General features: G+C 37.2%; 1 protein-coding gene and 2 pseudogenes across 3 annotated transcripts in view; all 3 read right to left on the reverse strand.

Moving 5' to 3' along the window:
• Positions 1–17,487, reverse strand: part of PPM1A (protein phosphatase, Mg2+/Mn2+ dependent 1A) — a 73,180-nt gene that overhangs the window by 23,427 nt on the left and 32,266 nt on the right. Inside the window, exon 1 of one of the 3 annotated variants that reach the window (XM_077122469.1) lies at positions 7–111. The exons of the other annotated variants lie outside the window; for them this stretch is intronic. The gene's annotated coding sequence lies outside the window, so the exon portion shown is untranslated. Of the gene's footprint in view, positions 1–6; positions 112–17,487 lie in introns of those variants that run through there. 3 annotated transcript variants of the gene reach the window in all.
• LOC143652623 (YY1-associated factor 2 pseudogene) lies at positions 206–6,016 on the reverse strand (annotated as a pseudogene).
• LOC143652625 (ATP synthase peripheral stalk subunit b, mitochondrial pseudogene) lies at positions 8,682–12,038 on the reverse strand (annotated as a pseudogene).

Below are 17,487 nucleotides of genomic sequence, written 5' to 3' on the forward strand. Positions count from 1 at the left end.
ACTCACAATTTAGGCAGAATATTTTGATATAAAATTGAAGAATAAAATCCTATATGACAGTTGGTGGCCAATGTGTAGGAATGAGATGCCAAGGGACTGCAGAAGGGCAGTGGTTCCAGGGAGCCTTCTACCCCAGTGTCGATAGGTGCCCCTACCAATGCTAGGCACTGTGGCACTAGGACTGTGTCAGCCTGGCTGTCTACAAGATAAATTCAAAAATTTTTAAAAATTTATTTATTAATTAAAAAAAAATTAAGAACAAACAAAAACATTAACACATAATTCCGTTCTACATATATATTCAGTAATTCTCAATATCATCACATAGTTGCATATTCATCATTTCTTAGAACATTTTTATCAATGCAGAAAAAGAAATAAAACAATAACAGAAAAAAAGATTATACATACCATACCCCTTACCCCTCACTTTCATTTATCACTAGCATTTCAAACGAAATTTATTTTAACAGATAAATTCAATTTTTATATCACAAATGCAAATTCACTTCATCATGTGGAGGATGCAAAGAGGAACTCATTTTATCCTTACTATCACACCATAATTACTGCATACTTAATTGTTGGCATGGCTTAAAATCAACTAGGGAACACTCCATGACAAAAATCCTCAACTAGTTAAGACTAGAAGAGAACTTCCTCAAACTGATGAAGGATATCTACAAAAAAACCTTGGCTAAACCATACTTAATGATAAAACACTGAATGCTTCCCCCTAAGTACTGGAACAAGTCAAGGATGTCTTCTTTTACCACTTCTATTCTACATTGTACTGGAAGTACTAGCCAGGGCAATTACGCAAGAAAATGAAGTAAACAGCATCCAGATTGGAAAGGAAAAAGTGAAATGATCTCTATCTGCAGATGACATGATTTTGAATATAGAAAACTGTAAGGAATCCACTAAAAAGTCTACTAAAACTAATAAACAAGCTCAGCATGGTTGCAGGATACAAAATCAATATACAAAAATTCATGTATTTCTAAAGAATAACAATGAAGAAACCAAAAAGGAAATTAAGAAAACATCAAAAAGAGTAATATATACTTAGCAATGGATTCCAAAAAAGAAATGCAAAACTCATACTGAAAACTATAAAACACTGTTGAAAGAAATTAAAGACATAAATAAAAGACAGTCCATGTTCATAGATTGGAAGACATTAACATAATGGCAATACTCTGCAAACTGACCTATGGATTCAACACAGTCCCTATCTAAACTTCAGCTGGCTTCTTGCAGAAATTAACAAGCTGATTCTGAAATTCATTTGGAAATTCAAGAAACCCAAATAATCAAAACAACCCTGAAAAAGAAGAACAAAGCTAGAGGACTCACATTTCAGATTTTAAATTTACTACAAAGCTAAAGTGATCAAGAAAGTGTTGTAGGCATATAGTTCAATGGACCAGAATTGAGAATCAGAAATAAACTCTCGCGTTGATGGTCTATTGAATTTGTTTTGTAATTGGGTTGGCTGTCTTTTTGTTGTTGAGTTGGACAATCTCTTTATAAATTCTGGATACTAGACCTTTATCTGATATGTCGTTTCCAAATATTGTCTCCCATTGTGTAGGCTGTCTTTCTCCTTTCTTGATGAAGTTCTTTGATGCACAAAAGTGTTTAATTTTGAGGAGCTCCCATTTATTTATTTCCTTCTTCAGTGCTCTTGCTTTAGGTTTAAGGTCCATAAAACCGCCTCCGGAATTTGTTTTTTGTAGTCATAAAAATATTTTATTGATAATCTTACATAAAGTGAGTGGGGCTGTAAATACTTCTATTTCAAGATATTGAAAAATGCATAAACTGACAGTTATGTCTGAAAATAGGGCACTATGATTTTCAAAAGGATTGCTACATTTAATAGGAAGCCAATTAAACTGATTTAAGATGAGCTATTTCCCAGTCTGTGCAACAGTCTGTATTCTCATTAATGTATTAATTACTTCATACATCTATGATCCTGAATAATTTGGGGGCAGGGAAACTGTGATAAAACTCTCATTAAATTAAAGCTTCTCCAAAATTGCAGCTTTTAAAATTTATCAGGTTTCTTTTGTTTTTGCCAAATGCTTACAATTATTTGAATCTTAATGTTTTATAATAACACAAAAATAACATTGAACACAGTGTTCAATGACAATAGCACTAAACCTGAATTATAAAGCTAAATAATCAATTTTTATTTACCTTACTAGTAAAAATTAGTAAACATTACAATAGACAAATGTTTTGAAAAATAAGCACAAAAATGAAAAGAAAAGAATAAAACTAGAAACGCAATTCAGGAACAATAATTTAGTAAAATGAGTCCAAAACATTGGCAAATTTTCATGTAAATTCTTTAATAACAGTTTTCTACTTAACCATTCTAAGTACCAGCAGTTGTATTTAAGAGGATTACCGTTTAAAAAATCTTGTTGCACCAATAACTGATTAAGTTGATCTTAGGCTTGTATATTCACAATTCTCAAATAATACATATTTAGGCAGCTTGAACTATTTCATAAAAATTTTTAATTCATTACATGCCAATAGTAGAGAGTTAAAGAATTAGGTGTCAGAATTCACTAAACTAAAAGTGAAAATAGACTTACCAATAACATTGCATAATAAATAATTCAACCACATTTTCATAGCACCTTTAACTGCAGAGACCAAAATATTGTCCGAAAATGTTAAGTAGGCCTAGATTGCAATAAAATCTAATAAATTCTAACAAACAACTATGTGCTGATTGTGCATGAATGTTTGTCATGAAAATGTGGTACTTCTTGGCATAATCTGTGCATTTGCATGGTACAACAGAAATGACTAAGAAATTGGAGAAGATAAACTTTAATTAAATTCTCCATTCAATAATAAGGCTTCTCTTCTGGGTGAAGATGACCTACCTAGACATTTCCCTCTCTGTGTTATCAGAGCTAGAACCACCCTGACTATATCGATCTGCAGAAGAAGTACGAGATGCTGGTGGTGACTTTGCTTTTTCTTTAAAGCCTGCAATAGCGACTGTCAGATCTCCAGTGGTAACTTTCAAATGCTGAGCAATTCCAATCCACATTTTTCAATCTTGGCCCGGTTTTCTTATGATTGTTCCTTTGGCTATTTATTTCCTTTTCACTTTCATCTTTTTCTACTTTATCATTTTTTTTCATTGACTATGGCAGGGGGCACAAACTGCTGAGTAACTTGCTGCGCAACCAACTAGGAGACAAGTTGAGGTTTCTTTTAGGAACAGAGTGTCCCTTAGACTTCTGGTGAATTGCCCAGAGCCTCTTCAGTTTCAATCCAAATGACAATGCTTCTTGAGTCCTCCTCAAGCAATGTTTCAACCACTAAAAACTGGATCTACAAGAGCTCAGAAGAAATGTCAGGGCCCCCCAGACAGGCCTCAGGCCTCTTTTAAACTAGGTCTACTCCCCTGTCCTGGGCTAGCTCTCCTGTGCACTATATTCTTCTTCTTCTAGGCGCCAGGCAGCAATAAAGAGGATAATAAACCCGGGGGTGAGGGGATGGGGGGCAAACAAGGGTGCCAAGAAAATTCAACGGGACAATTCAAATGGCTCTAGGACAACTGGATATTCATATGCGAAAGAATGAAATTGGAAACCTACCTCGTATCATAAACACAATTAACTCAAAATGGATCACAGAGCTAAATGTAAGAGCTAAAACAATAAAAGGTTTAGAATAAAACACAGATGTAAACCTTCATGACCTTGGATAAAACAATGGTTTCTCAGATATGACATAAGCAATGAAAAGACAGATACATTGGACTTCATCAAAATTTTAAATGTTTCTGCTTCAAAGGACACCAAAAAGAAAGTTAAAAAGACCCTTAATATCCTCCCCCCTACGTGGACATGACATCCAGGGTGACTCCCAGGGATGACTCCCAGGAATGAGTCTGGCCCTGGCACTGTGGGATCAACAATGCCATCCTGACTTCAAATGGGGGAAAAGAAGTGTAACAAATAAGGTATCAGTGGCTGAGACAGTTCAAATAGAATTGAGAGGCTACCCTTACACAAGCTTCAGCTAGACACTGCTATCTATCATAGCTTGCCAAACCCCAACCAAAACCATTATTGCCCATCCTAAAGAACACCTAGGCTTTATATGAGATTCTACAAAGCTTCCATCACTAGGATTACTTTCCAGAAACCTACAACCTCCAGATGGGTTCTCAAACCAGATAAGCCCTAAAATCCCCAGAGCATTAACTAATTACATCCCCCATCCCAAATTATCGACAGCCCCTTTCCAAGATGAAAAAATTACAATGAGCACAGCCCAAATAGCCCTAAAGAGTGGGAGAAAGATCAAAGGAGATGGTGGAGTTATATAGAGAAGGTAGGGTTTAACAAATGAGTATGACTGCTATATCATTATACTGATATTTCTTTTAGTCTCCAGTGTCTTGAAGCAGTTAGAAGGAAAAACTTAAAATTGTGTGTGGCGTTGTAACCCATACCAAACTCTGAAATCTGTTCTACAATTAGCTGTTGCAATGTGCTTTGAAATATATTACTTTTTTGTATATATGTTATTTTTCACAAAAAAGAAAAAAAAGTTTGTGATGATGAACGTACAGCTATATGACGATACTGTGGGCATACACTTGGATGATTACATGGTATGTGAATATATATCAATAAAATCACATTAAAATAAAAAAAAAGACAAAATCTAAACTTTTCTTACAACTACACCCTAAATGTAGCTGAAGTTCATAAACTATATTGAACAAAAGAAACCAAACACAAGAACATATACTGTATAATTCCATATAAAAACAAGCAAAACTAATCTATGTTGTTAAAAGTCAAAACAGTGGGTGATGAGAGGAGAGTTTGGAGGGGTGGATAGACAAGGGAGAGTAATACATAGGGAAGTTTCTGCAGTACTGGTAATATTCTGTGTCTTGATCCATGTTCTGGTTATATGGATGTGTTCGGTTTGTGAACATCCACAGAAGTAAAAGTCATACATAAATTTCAATAAAAGTTCAAACACAGAAGAGAAAATAAGTATCAAACAAGAGTTACTTCTGAAGACAACAGACTCTGTTCTAGTTTGCTAGCTGCTGGAATACAATATACGGGAAACAGAATGACTTTTTAAAACGGGAATTTAATGAATTGCAAGTTTACAGTTCTAAGGCTGAGAAAATGTCCCAATTAAAGCAAGTCTATAGAAATGTCCAATCTAAGGCATCCAGGGAAAGATGCCTTGATTCAAGAAGGCCGATGAAGTTGTGTTTCTCAAGTGAGAAGGCACATGGTGGACACAGTCAGGGTTTCTCTCTCATCTGGAAAGGGACATGGCGAACACAGAGTCATCTGCTAGCTTTCTTTCCTCGCTGATTCCTATTTCATGAAGCTCCCGGGAGGCGTTTTCCTTCTTCATCTCCAAAGGTGGCTGGCGGACTCTCTGCTTCTCGTGACTATGTTGTTGTTCTCTGCTTTCTCTGAATCTCTCTCTTTCTCCAAAATGTTTCCTCTTTTATAGGATTCCAGTAAACTAATCAAGACCTACCTGAATGGGTGGAGATAGTCTTCACCTAATACAGTTAACAACCACTCTTGACTGAGTCACATCTCCAAGGAGATGATCTAATTACAGTTTCAAGCATATAGTGCTGAACAGGGATTAGAAGAAACAGCTGCCTTTACAAAATGGGATTAGGATTAAAACATGGCTTTTCTAGGGTACATACATCCTTTCAAACCAGCACAGACTCCTTGGTGAGATATGAGATGTCACTGAATGAATAAAACAATTGTACATTATCAATTTAAAAAAAGGTATTCTGAAAGTAAGTTCATATAAATGAATTAAAAATTTCAATAGAGACAATGAGTAGTAGGTTGGCGACCACAGAAAACAAATCAATATATCAGATGATTACATCAATGAATCTTCTAGAATTCAGAATCAACTCATATAGTTGATTCCAAACAGACAAACTCACCGTATCTGTACCCATCCTTTCTCTTCTCTTTTTGTTATAATTAGAGGACTGTGTCCTCTCACCTAAGAGAAATCCCTCCACTTTAGCTTTGGAGTCCCTGCTTCAAAGGAATCTTACACTACTTATGGTGTTCTCAGGGACCTTACATTATCCTTTTATTCTCCTTTATATTCAAACTCTTCCTTTCAATTGGAGTGCGATTTTTAAAGACACTCCAATGTCTCCCATGAAAAATCCATCTTCATGTGCAGATTTCCTTTCAGCTATCCATCTGCTGCTCTCCACCCTTTATTAAACTTCTTGAAAAAATTGTACATACCCCAAACTATTGTTTGGCCAGTCCACCAAAACAAGTTCTTCCAAGTCACTTAGTCCATTGGACATTTTTAGCCTTCATCTAATCCATTGCTCATAACAGCATTCAACACAGCACTCCCTCTTGAAATACCCACTGCCTTTTCAAGATGCCACATATTCTCTCCCAGCATCTCTCTTATCCCTAGCTTTTCCTTCACTGTCTCCTCTGCAGACTCACCCCTCAACTCCTAAACCATTAAATATTCTCATTCTTCAAGGCTTAGACCTAAGCCTTGTTCCCTAAGTCCTCTCCCTAGGCACTCTTTCACATATCTTCAGCTTCTACCAGTGAATGTCACTATCATCCATCAAAGAGAACTGAAACCAAGAGGTATCTTTGATCTTCTCTACTGTATCTTCCATATTAGTCTGTCATTAAGCTCCATGAATTATACTCCCTAAATATTCTCATATCTGCCCATTTTTTCTATCACACTCTAGTTTCCAAGCTACCATTATCTCTCTGTAATTATTCCATACCAGCCTCCTAATTTGTCTCTCCTCACATACATGCTTGCCTACCTCCAATTCATTCACCAAACTGCAGTCTAAGAAAACTTTTCAAAATACAAATTTCACCATATCACTTTCATACTAAAAGTTTTATAATAGTTTTCCAGTGTTTGGGGGATAAAGAACTGCTTAATATGCCTTAAATGAAGGCCTTGAGTGGTCAGGCCCCACCTATCTTCTTTAGCCTCATCTCACTTCACACTGCCCCTCCTGCCACATTCTCTCCAAACATAAGGCCATCTTACAATTCCTAGTACCTGCCAACCTTCCTTCCTCCAAACATATAAGCAAATGCTATATTTACTCTACCTAAAATGTTATTCCTCCTTTCTTGGTCTAGTTAATTCTTGCTCATTCTTCAGATCCTAACTCAAGCATTAGTAATTCAGGAGAGCCCCCTTTGATTTTGTAACATCAACTCTCAAGTACAGTCAGGGCATATAGCAGACCTTCACTAAATATTTGCTGAATAAATGAATTCAAAGAAAAAACAGATGAAAATAATAAAACTGATAAAAGAAACAGAACGTGCACTCAGAAGAGTAAATATACACCAGAAATAATGAGTTTATGAGAAAACAGAGGCTATAATCAAAGTAATAAGAGAAGCCACTTTCTCTGAGTTGAAACCTTTTCAAACCTAAAAAGTTCACTGAATACCTGGCAGGATTAGTTGCTTAAAACCCACGCCTAATATGATGATACTGTGAGCCAGTGATTGTATATTTTGGATGGTCGGTATGGTAGGCAGGTGAATATATCTCAATAAAATTGCAAAAAACAAAAGCAAAACAAAACACAACAACAACAACAAAACAAAAAATAAATGAAAAGCCCAGCCTGTACCTAGTTACCCACTACTGAAGAAATCCAAAGGAAAAAAATTCTGTAACGTAAGCTTCTAGACAGAAACCATGGATAACTTCAAAGGAAAGAGTAACAATTGGTATTAGCCATCTTCATTGCAAAAGTGAATCCTAAAAGACAACAGAGAAAAAAGAATAAAGGATCATGAACTTAGAATTCCAGAATCACCTAAACAATTATTTATATGTGTATGTAGGGGGGGAGGAAGGGGTAAAAGATATTTTAGAATAAGTAAAGTCTCAAAGTACCACCCACAACCTCTTTATGAAAAAAAAACAAAAACAAACCAAGAAAAGTCCAACCAAGCAAGCATCTATTCTCTCTCTCTCTATATATATATATCACTATATTTTTAAATTACCAAGATCATCTCCACATGACCCATCACAAGTCCAATCCTCTAATAATATTACCGAAAGAGTTAGGAGTAACCTGCTTTGAAACAACATATCTAAGAAGAATATTCCAAATATGCAAAGTAAAAAAGAACTTAGAAAATTGCCCAATTATCCAATTTAGTATTAGGATAACATTATTTTCATGTCTTTAGAATCCTCACATGAACACAAAACAAATATGAAACATCAAAAAAAAACTTTTCATAAGGTTAAAGCTAAAAGTTATATGACTTTAGACAAGTTATTTAATTTCTAATTTTCCTCATTCATAAATAAGTGACCTGGATTATTTGCCGATTACCATATTCCAAGAAATCTGTAAGAAGTTAAGTGAGAAGACAAATATTCTAGGAATATCTAGGTAAACATTATCATTTAATAGTTAAGTCTAAATTCATGCTGATGAATTTTATTTTTTTAAAAACCCTCATTTTTAGTACCAAGATGAAGATTATAAGATATACAAAATTATTTTACTAAAGGAAGACTGACTTATAACAAAGAAAACCAAATGTTTTATGTATTTTTTAAAAAATGCAGTCCATATAAAAGGAATGAGAGAAGTGCTCTGATTACAAGTGTTAAAATACAGAGAAAAAAATTTTTAATTTAATTCAACTGACAAGAAAGATGGTGACATAAATACACTTACAGACCTCCCCTCTAGAAAGTACCAAAATGAATAGAAAGTAATCAATCAAAACAGGGAAGAAAACGTAGCCAGGGCAAAATGCCAGAAAATCTACCAGTACCATCAGCTCTAATTCTCCTGGGACAGAGAAAGGGACAAACAGAGGAAGATTGAGAAGGAGATTGAGAGAGAGAGATCATTTTAAAAGTGGATGGAGAAAATCCTAAAGTCTCCCACTAATAACCCCCAACTTAGAGAAACTCGGGCTGAAAGAAAGGGTTAAGAGAGATAGAATCCACTTCACGCCTTCTTCCTCACCCTGGTACCATTACAGTTTGCTGTCGTTGTTGTCAGTCATGGAGAAATAAAAATGGATTTAATATACACCTTATTAACAGCGATCTACCTCAACTATATATTTTTGTCTATTTTAAATTTACATTGTTTAGATGTTACACTTGGTTAAATTTACATGCTATAAAAATATAACGTCAATAACAAGCACTTGTTCCTTAAAAACTACTCTGTAAGATTAGGCATGATAAGCATATCTGAAATGTTCCATATATATATATGTAATATTTATTAAAGAAGTTGTAGGTTTAGAGAAAAATCATGCAGTAAGTACAAAGTTCCATGTACTCCCCCTTTCACATGCAGTTTTCCCTATTATTAACATTTTGCATTAGTCCGGTGCCTTTGTTACAAGTGATGAGGCAATATTATAACAGCTTTTTGTTTTGTTTTCTCTGACCTTGCTCTCTTAACAACGTCTTGGAGTCTACTGAAAGGAAATCTTTCTAAACTAGAAAAATAAAATCTAGAGATGGAAGTAAACAGTGGGAGAGAAAAAGAACAGTGTGCTTGAGCCACATTTACACACAGAGACATGAAGGTAAAAAAATTAAGAAAATAAAAAGAAGAAGAAAAAAAGCAGCTGCAAACTAGGACTGCAAACTGGTAGCCTGAATTTGACCATCACACATTAGCCTATCTTCCCCAACAACATGCATTTTCCAGAGTTACTACCACTCCTTACTAAATTGTATCCAGCCCATTTTATACCTTTCTCTGCCACGATATCTGAGTTAGCATCATTTGGTAAGAGGATAATCCCTGTGACTCTAACAGTTTATAATCCATGAAACCTTATCCTAATCTGATTTTTCACTAATGTGAAAAGTAGAGAAACAAAACAATACCTGTAGTAGGCTGAATAATGCCCCAAAAGATAACAGTCCTAATTCCTGGAACCTCTAAATATTAGTTAATATTTAGAAAAAGAGTCTGCAAATATAACCAAGGATCTCTGAGATGGGGAGATTAACCTGGATTATGTGATGCTAAATACAATCACAAAATGTCAGTATAAGAGAGTAGGGAGGTTTGATATACACAGAGAAAGTGATGTGAAGACTGAGCAGAGAGAGATTTTTATTTTTTATTTTTTTAATTTTTAATCTTTTTTGCATGGGGAGACACTGGGAAATGAACCCAGGTCTCTGGTATGGTAGCTGAGAACTGTGCCTGCTGAGCCACCTGCCATGGCCCGCAGAGAGTGATTTTGAGATGCTGGCCTTGAAGAGTACTGTGAGGTGGCCAAAAGCCAAGGAATGCTGACAGTCGCCAGAAGCTGGAAAAGGCAAGAAACAGGTTTTCCTCCAAAGTCTCCTGAGTGAGTGTGGTCCAGCTAATACTCTGTGAGCACATTCCTGCTAATACCTTGACTTTGGCTCAGTGAAACTAATTTTCAACTTCTGGCTTCCATAACTGTAAGAGAATAAGTGTACATTGTTTTAAGTCACCAAGTTTTTAGAAATTTGTTAGCGTATCCTAAGGAACTAATCCAATACACAGCAGTTGAGTCCCCTTGCTGGGAAAGAAAACCTCCCAAACTGGTTAGGATAGAAATCTGTAGTAATTTCAGCAAGGGATCAAGAGAAAACTAACACAGACAAAGCTTCTTACCTACAAGCACCTAATAGGATCAGCTCCCTATCACCACTCAAAAAATTGAGTATCATAACTGAAATAACTTCACATTCTATTCACATACCATATAATTATCCAAACTGTACAATCGGTAGTTCACAGTACACCACATAACTGTGTAAGTAATCACCACAATCTATTTTTTTTCTTGTTTCAGCTATCATTTTAAGATAACACACCTAATTTAAACTATAATTTGATAAGTCTAGTCAGCTACTAAATTTCATTAAAAGCAAACTGCTTATTCAAAAGTGATCACAGAACAACCCAAAGGGCAGAATAAGAATAAGAAACATTTCACTGGCCCAAAAGATTGTTTTGTTCTCTTACCATGTCAAATTAAAATTTTTCATTTTTAGCTAGGGTAAACTGTAACTTCAGTAGACAGCAAATAGTCGTCACATAACTATTTTCCATTTAGGCGGTCAACTGTTTCTAGCTGTGGCAACTGGGATAGATCCATTTACAGAACTGGTTGTGACTGAGCAAGCAGTATTAGATTTGCAATGCACTTGGCAATTGCTTCCTTTTCCCGCTGTGCAGAAATGCTCTGTACCACGTGCTTCTCCACCCAGTTTATCAAGTGTTCTTGCTCCTTTCGACATATCATATTCTGCAGAGATCTCCTCATATACCCTACGCAGCCGTTCCCGGTAAGTAACCTCCAAGGCCATAGCAGTGGTATTCCTCTGGACATCAAAAAGGTGACGGTGCTTCTGCACCAGTGCCTGCTGTGACTTCTCAGAGTCAGCTGCATCTTGGATGTTTCTGATAGAAGCCTGCTTCACCTCTTCTAGTTGGGCAATTTTTTGCTCATTGGGTTATCAGCAATTTGTCCAGAAGAGGCACCATATTTTTTAACTGCACAGATGAGTAACCCGACTGTCGATACAGTAGAGAAGGTCTCTGCAGTAACCACATATATTCCTTTGGATAGAAAATATAGGATAAGCCCAGTTCCGAGTATGTAGGGTCCTGTGACACCAGTTTTAGGATAAAGAAACTGGAAGAATTCCTCAGGAATCAGCCCAAGGCGAACTTTTCCTCAATACTCGGGAAGAGGCGGTAGAAGGGCAAAACTTGGCTGCCCAGTATGAAAGATTCTTGTTGCCTGTAACACCCCTGGACCTAGAAGGGCTGCATTCCTTAGCGAAGCTGCTGCGGCTGAGACAGAAAGGACCACTGGGGACAGCAGGGTCAGCGAAGGTCCAGGTAGGGGTCTTAGTATCCCCGTGACCCCAAAGGGAGAGACTATTAGGGGCAGCAGTAAGATGGCCAGTCACCACAATATATTTTTGAACATTTTCATTACACCAAAAAAAGTATAAAAGTAAAAAATACTCAAACATCCTATAATCCCTCTTCCTCCCCTATTAATTTATTTTTCATCTTTTTTCTTTTCTTCTGTCCATACTGATAAAGGGAGTATCGTCACAAGGTTTTCACAATCACACAGACATACCTTAAAAGCTCTATAGTTACTCAACTGCCTTCAAGAATCAAGGCTATCAGATTATAGTTCAAAAGTTTTAGGTGTTTCCCTCTGGCTACTTCAAAACACCAAAAACTGAAAAGGGGTATCTATATACTGTATAAGAACAACCTCCAGAATCACCTCTTGATTCTATTTGAAATCTGTCAGCCACTGAAACTATTTTTCTTTCATTTCTGAAGGGTCTTTCTCAATCCCATGATGTCTGGTTTACCTCAGTCTTACCAAGATCAGCTTCATGCATAAATTTATCTGAAGTTTGATCACCTTTCCAGTGTTTTTAACAGTTGCTGTATAGGGCAATGCTGACTTTCCTAGCTGCAGAACTCGAGCTCAGTCTCAGGTATCACACAAATACCAGAAGTTACTGGGAACGAATAGGTTATACACAAAGAGCTCAGCATCTCAGAATTTAGAAATAACTGCTAAAACTCAGGAATAGATGTGACTGCTCTAACAGCTAACAATCTAGGAAATTTTACAATAGGCCCTCATCTGATAACCTGTGCTCTTGAACTCAATTCTCAGAGTTTGCACATTATAGTTAGTCCATATTAGTGATACGTTATTAATATGTGTCTTTTCGTTTCTGGCTAATTTTATTCAACATACTGTCCTCAAGGTTTATTTCCCTAGTTGCATGCCTCACAACTTCATTTCTCCTTGCAGTTGCTCAATATTTCATTGTATGTATTTTTTTAATTTTTTTACTTTTTAATTGTATAACATACATACAAAGCAAAGAAAGAAAAAAGCAATCATTTTCACAGCATTCTTCAACAAGTAGTTACAGAATAGATTCCAGAGTTTGTCATGGGCTCCCATATGATCTCTGAGTTTTCCTTCTAGCTGCTCCAGAATATAGGAGGCTTGAAGGCATAAATTTTTTTTATCATCACAATTGACTACTTTCTTTTTTTGTGAAAAATAACATATATACAAAAAAGCTATAAATTTCAAAGCACAGCACCACAATTAGTTGTAGAACACATTTCAGAGTTTGGCATGGGTTACAATTCCACAGTTTTAGGTTTTTACTTCTACCTGCTCTATCCATTGTATGCATATACCACAGTTCCCCCCTCCATTCTTCAGTCAATGTACTTTAGACCACTTCCATCCACTGCAAAATGCTGCCACCATAAGCATCAGTGTGCAAATGTCCATTTGTGTTCCCTCTCTCAGTTCCTCCAAGTATATACCTAACTACAGGTTTGCAGGATCATATGGCAACCCCACCCCTGGCTTCCTGTGAAGCCAGCATACTACCCTCCAGAGGGGCTGCCCCACTCCTCTTACCTAATCAACAGCGAATAGGTACATCTCTCTCCACATATTCTCCAGCACTTGTTCTCTGTTCATTTATTTAAAACATTTTTTATTATGAAATGTATATATACAAAAAAGCAATAAATTTCAAAGTACATTACAACCAGTAGTTATAGAAAAATTTTCAGAGTTTGGTATGGATTACTGTTTCACAAGTTTAGATTTTTCCTTCTAGCTGTTCCAAGACACTGGAGACTAAAAAAAAAGTCAATATAAGGATTGAACAGTCATGTAAGGATTGAACAGTCATAGTCATTCATTAAATACTATCTTCTCTGTTATAACTTCTCCTTCTCTTAGGGGTATTTGAACTCTTTCTGCCCTTTCTAACTTTTTCATGTTGGAAAGGGGTGTCGATAATCTCTGTTCATCTTAAAACAGTTTTATTCACACTGTTCCCAGTTTAATCACATAGACATGCCTTCACCACCAAAATCTATATAAGGACATTTCTATTTCTTCCACAGAGAATCCTATACTTTCCACTCATATCCCCCACTTATCTGACATTTAGCTTTGGCACTGCCTTTGTTACATTCAATGGAAGTATATTACAATGTTACTGTCAACCATAGACCCTAGTTTGGATTGATTGTACTGCCCCATGCCATCCCCTTTCCAACACCCTGCAATGCTGACATACACTTGTTCCCCCCTCATACAAAAACATTCTTATATTTTCACATTTAATCATCACTGTCCACTCTAAGCATCGCTAAGTTATACCATCCCAGTCCTTACCCTCTTTTCCTAATGACGATGTCATACATGCCTCCAGCTCTGCTCCCTCAACCATACTCACACTCAGCTTCATTCAGTGTACTTGCAATATTGTGCTACCATCAGATAGTACTGTGCTATCCATTTCTGGATCTTTACAATCAGTCCTATTGAACATCGTGTACTCTTTCAGCATCAAATGCCCAGTATGTACCCTCTATCTCTTGATAGACAAAGCAAAGACAGAAGTTCTTAACTTTGACCCTCAAAGTTCACTTACTAATGTTAGTTTATATTAATGAGACCGTAGAGTATTTGTCCTTTTGTTTCTGGCTAATTTCACTTAGGACAATGTCCTCAAGGTTTATCCACATTGCTACATGCTTCATAATTTTATTCTGTCTTACAGCTGCATAATATTCCATTGTATATATATACCATAATTTGTCTGTTGATGGACATTTGGCATTGTGAATAATGCAGCAATAAACATCGGTGTGCAAATGTCTGTTCGTGTCCTTGCTTTCAGTTCCTCTGAATATATACCTATCCATGGGATTGCTGGATCATATGACAATTCTATACTTTTCAGTTGCACCATTCTACATTGCCGTCAACAGTGAATAAGTGTGCCTCATTCTCCACATCCTCTTCAGCACTTGTAGCCATTCTAGTAGATGTGAGATGATATCTCATTGTGGTTTTAATTTGCATTTCCCTAATAGCCAGTGACGCTGACCATATCTTTTTACATGTTTTTGAGCAATCTGTATTTCCTCTTCTGAAAAATGTCCATGTCCTTTGCCCATTTTTTTTCAGTTTTTAACTTTTTTATTTAATGCTTTTTTGAGTTTTGAATTGCTTTATTCCATTTTTTATTAATTTTTAAATTTTTTTTAAAATACCAAAAAACACCAAACGCAAACATTCATAACTTTTGATCATTCCATTCTACGTATATAATCAGTAATTCACAATATCATCACACAGTTGCATATTAATCATCATGATCATTTCTTGGGACATTTGCATGCATTTATTCAGAAAAAAGAAATAAAAAGAAAACAGAAAAAAATTCATATATACTGTATTAGTTAGGGTTCTCTAGAGAAACAGAATCAACAGGGAACACTTGCAAATATAAAATTTATAAAAGTGTCTCACGTGACCATAGGAACGCAGAGTCCAAAATCCACAGGGCAGGCTGCGAAGCCGATGACTCCAATGGATGGCCTGGATGAACTCCACAGGAGAGGCTCGCCAGCCAAAGCAGGAATGCAACCTGTCTCCTCTGAGTCCTCCTTAAAAGGCTTCCCATGATTGCATTTAGCATCACTAATTGCAGAAGACACTCCCCTTTGGCTGATTACAAATGGAATCAGCTGTGGATGTAGCTAACGTGATCATGACCTAATCCTATGAAATGTCCTCATTGCAACAGACAGGCCAACGCTTGCCCAATCAGATGAACAGGTACCACAACTTGGCCAAGTTGACACCTGTACCTAACCATGACAGTCCACCCCTTGTCAACTTGGCACCTGTATATATATATGTATCACCTTAGACCATACTTAATTTCCAAATGAAAACAAGCACACATTTTTTTCTTTTACCTGACAATACTCAACTGTCCTGCATATAACTGGAAACACATTAAATCTCTCCAGAATAGGGTGCAAATCCTTGGGCAACATTCATTCTTAAACTTGATATCTTACAACTTAAATAGTATAACACAAACAAAACAGCATTACAGTCCTCGTTTCTGTAACTGATCACGTGGTCGAAGTTCATATTTATCACTACCTTCTTCCACTACCCATTCCATGTTCCCTTTCCCCTCAGCAAGCACTTCAGCTGGCCGTGGTTCTTTGCCTGGTGGGGTGACCCAAACTTTCATTCCTGAAGTCTCAGAGCCATTAGTGGTCCTGCCTGGATTGTGTTGTTGCAGTTTTCCATTGATTTTAATCACAGGGCATGGTAGTACTAATAGACGCCCCAGGGGATCTCCTATATTCCAAGAAAACTCTTCTTTACCTCCATTATGTAGTTGCAGTCCTACTTCCTTCTGATAGTCAGGGTCAATTACCCCAGACAATAATGTAATTCCCTTCTTGGTGTGTTGATCCAGAGGCATAAGTAGCCCAAAGTGGCCAGGTGGCAATCTTAACTTCCAGTTCAGTGGTATCACTGTTGTTTCTCCTGGAGAAAGCACACCCTGTTTTGGAACTAAAACCTGTAGACCAGCAGAACTCAGGGTAGCAGGGACAGGAAGCAAAAATTTTCCTAGTGGATCACTAGGAGTAATAGTGAGTGGCACCACACCCATTTCCACCCCTTGGTTCCTGGACCCATGGATCCTGGCTATGGGAGAAACAGCACCATACAGTGGACGCTGATTCAGAGCATACACAGCTTCCTGGAGAACATTACCCCAGCCTTTCAAGTTTTTGCCACCTAGTTGGCACCGTAATTGAGTTTTCAAAAGGCCATTCCACCGTTCTATCAATCCAGCTGCTTCTGGATGATGGGGAACATGGTAAGACCAGAGAATTCCATGAGCATGTGCCCATTCCCGCACTTCATTTGCTGTGAAGTGTGTTCCTTGATCCGAAGCAATGCTATGTGGAATACCATGGCGATGGATAAGGCATTCTGTAAGCCCACGGATAGTAGTTTTGGCAGAAGCATTGCGTGCAGGGAAAGCAAACCCATATCCAGAGTATGTGTCTATTCCAGTTAGAACAAATCGCTGCCCCTTCCATGAAGGGAGTGGTCCAATGTAATCAACCTGCCACCATGTAGCTGGCTGGTCACCTCGGGGAATGGTGCCATATCAGGGGCTGAGTGTGGGTCTCTGCTGCTGGCAGATTGGGCACTCAGCAGTGGCTGTAGCCAGGTCAGCCTTGGTGAGTGGAAGTCCATGCTGCTGAGCCCATGCATAACCTCCATCCCTACCACCATGACCACTTTGTTCATGAGCCCATTGGGCAATAACAGGAGTTGCTGGGGAAACAGGCTGACTGGTATCCATAGAACGGGTCATCTTATCCACTTGATTATTAAAATCTTCCTCTGCTGAAGTCACCCTCTGGTGTGCATTCACATGGGACACAAATATCTTCATGTTTTTAGCCCACTCAGAAAGGTCTATCCACATACTTCTTCCCCAGACCTCTTTGTC

The sequence above is a fragment of the Tamandua tetradactyla genome, chromosome 12, assembly GCF_023851605.1.
Source record: "Tamandua tetradactyla isolate mTamTet1 chromosome 12, mTamTet1.pri, whole genome shotgun sequence".
Classification (NCBI taxonomy): Eukaryota; Metazoa; Chordata; class Mammalia; order Pilosa; family Myrmecophagidae; genus Tamandua; species Tamandua tetradactyla.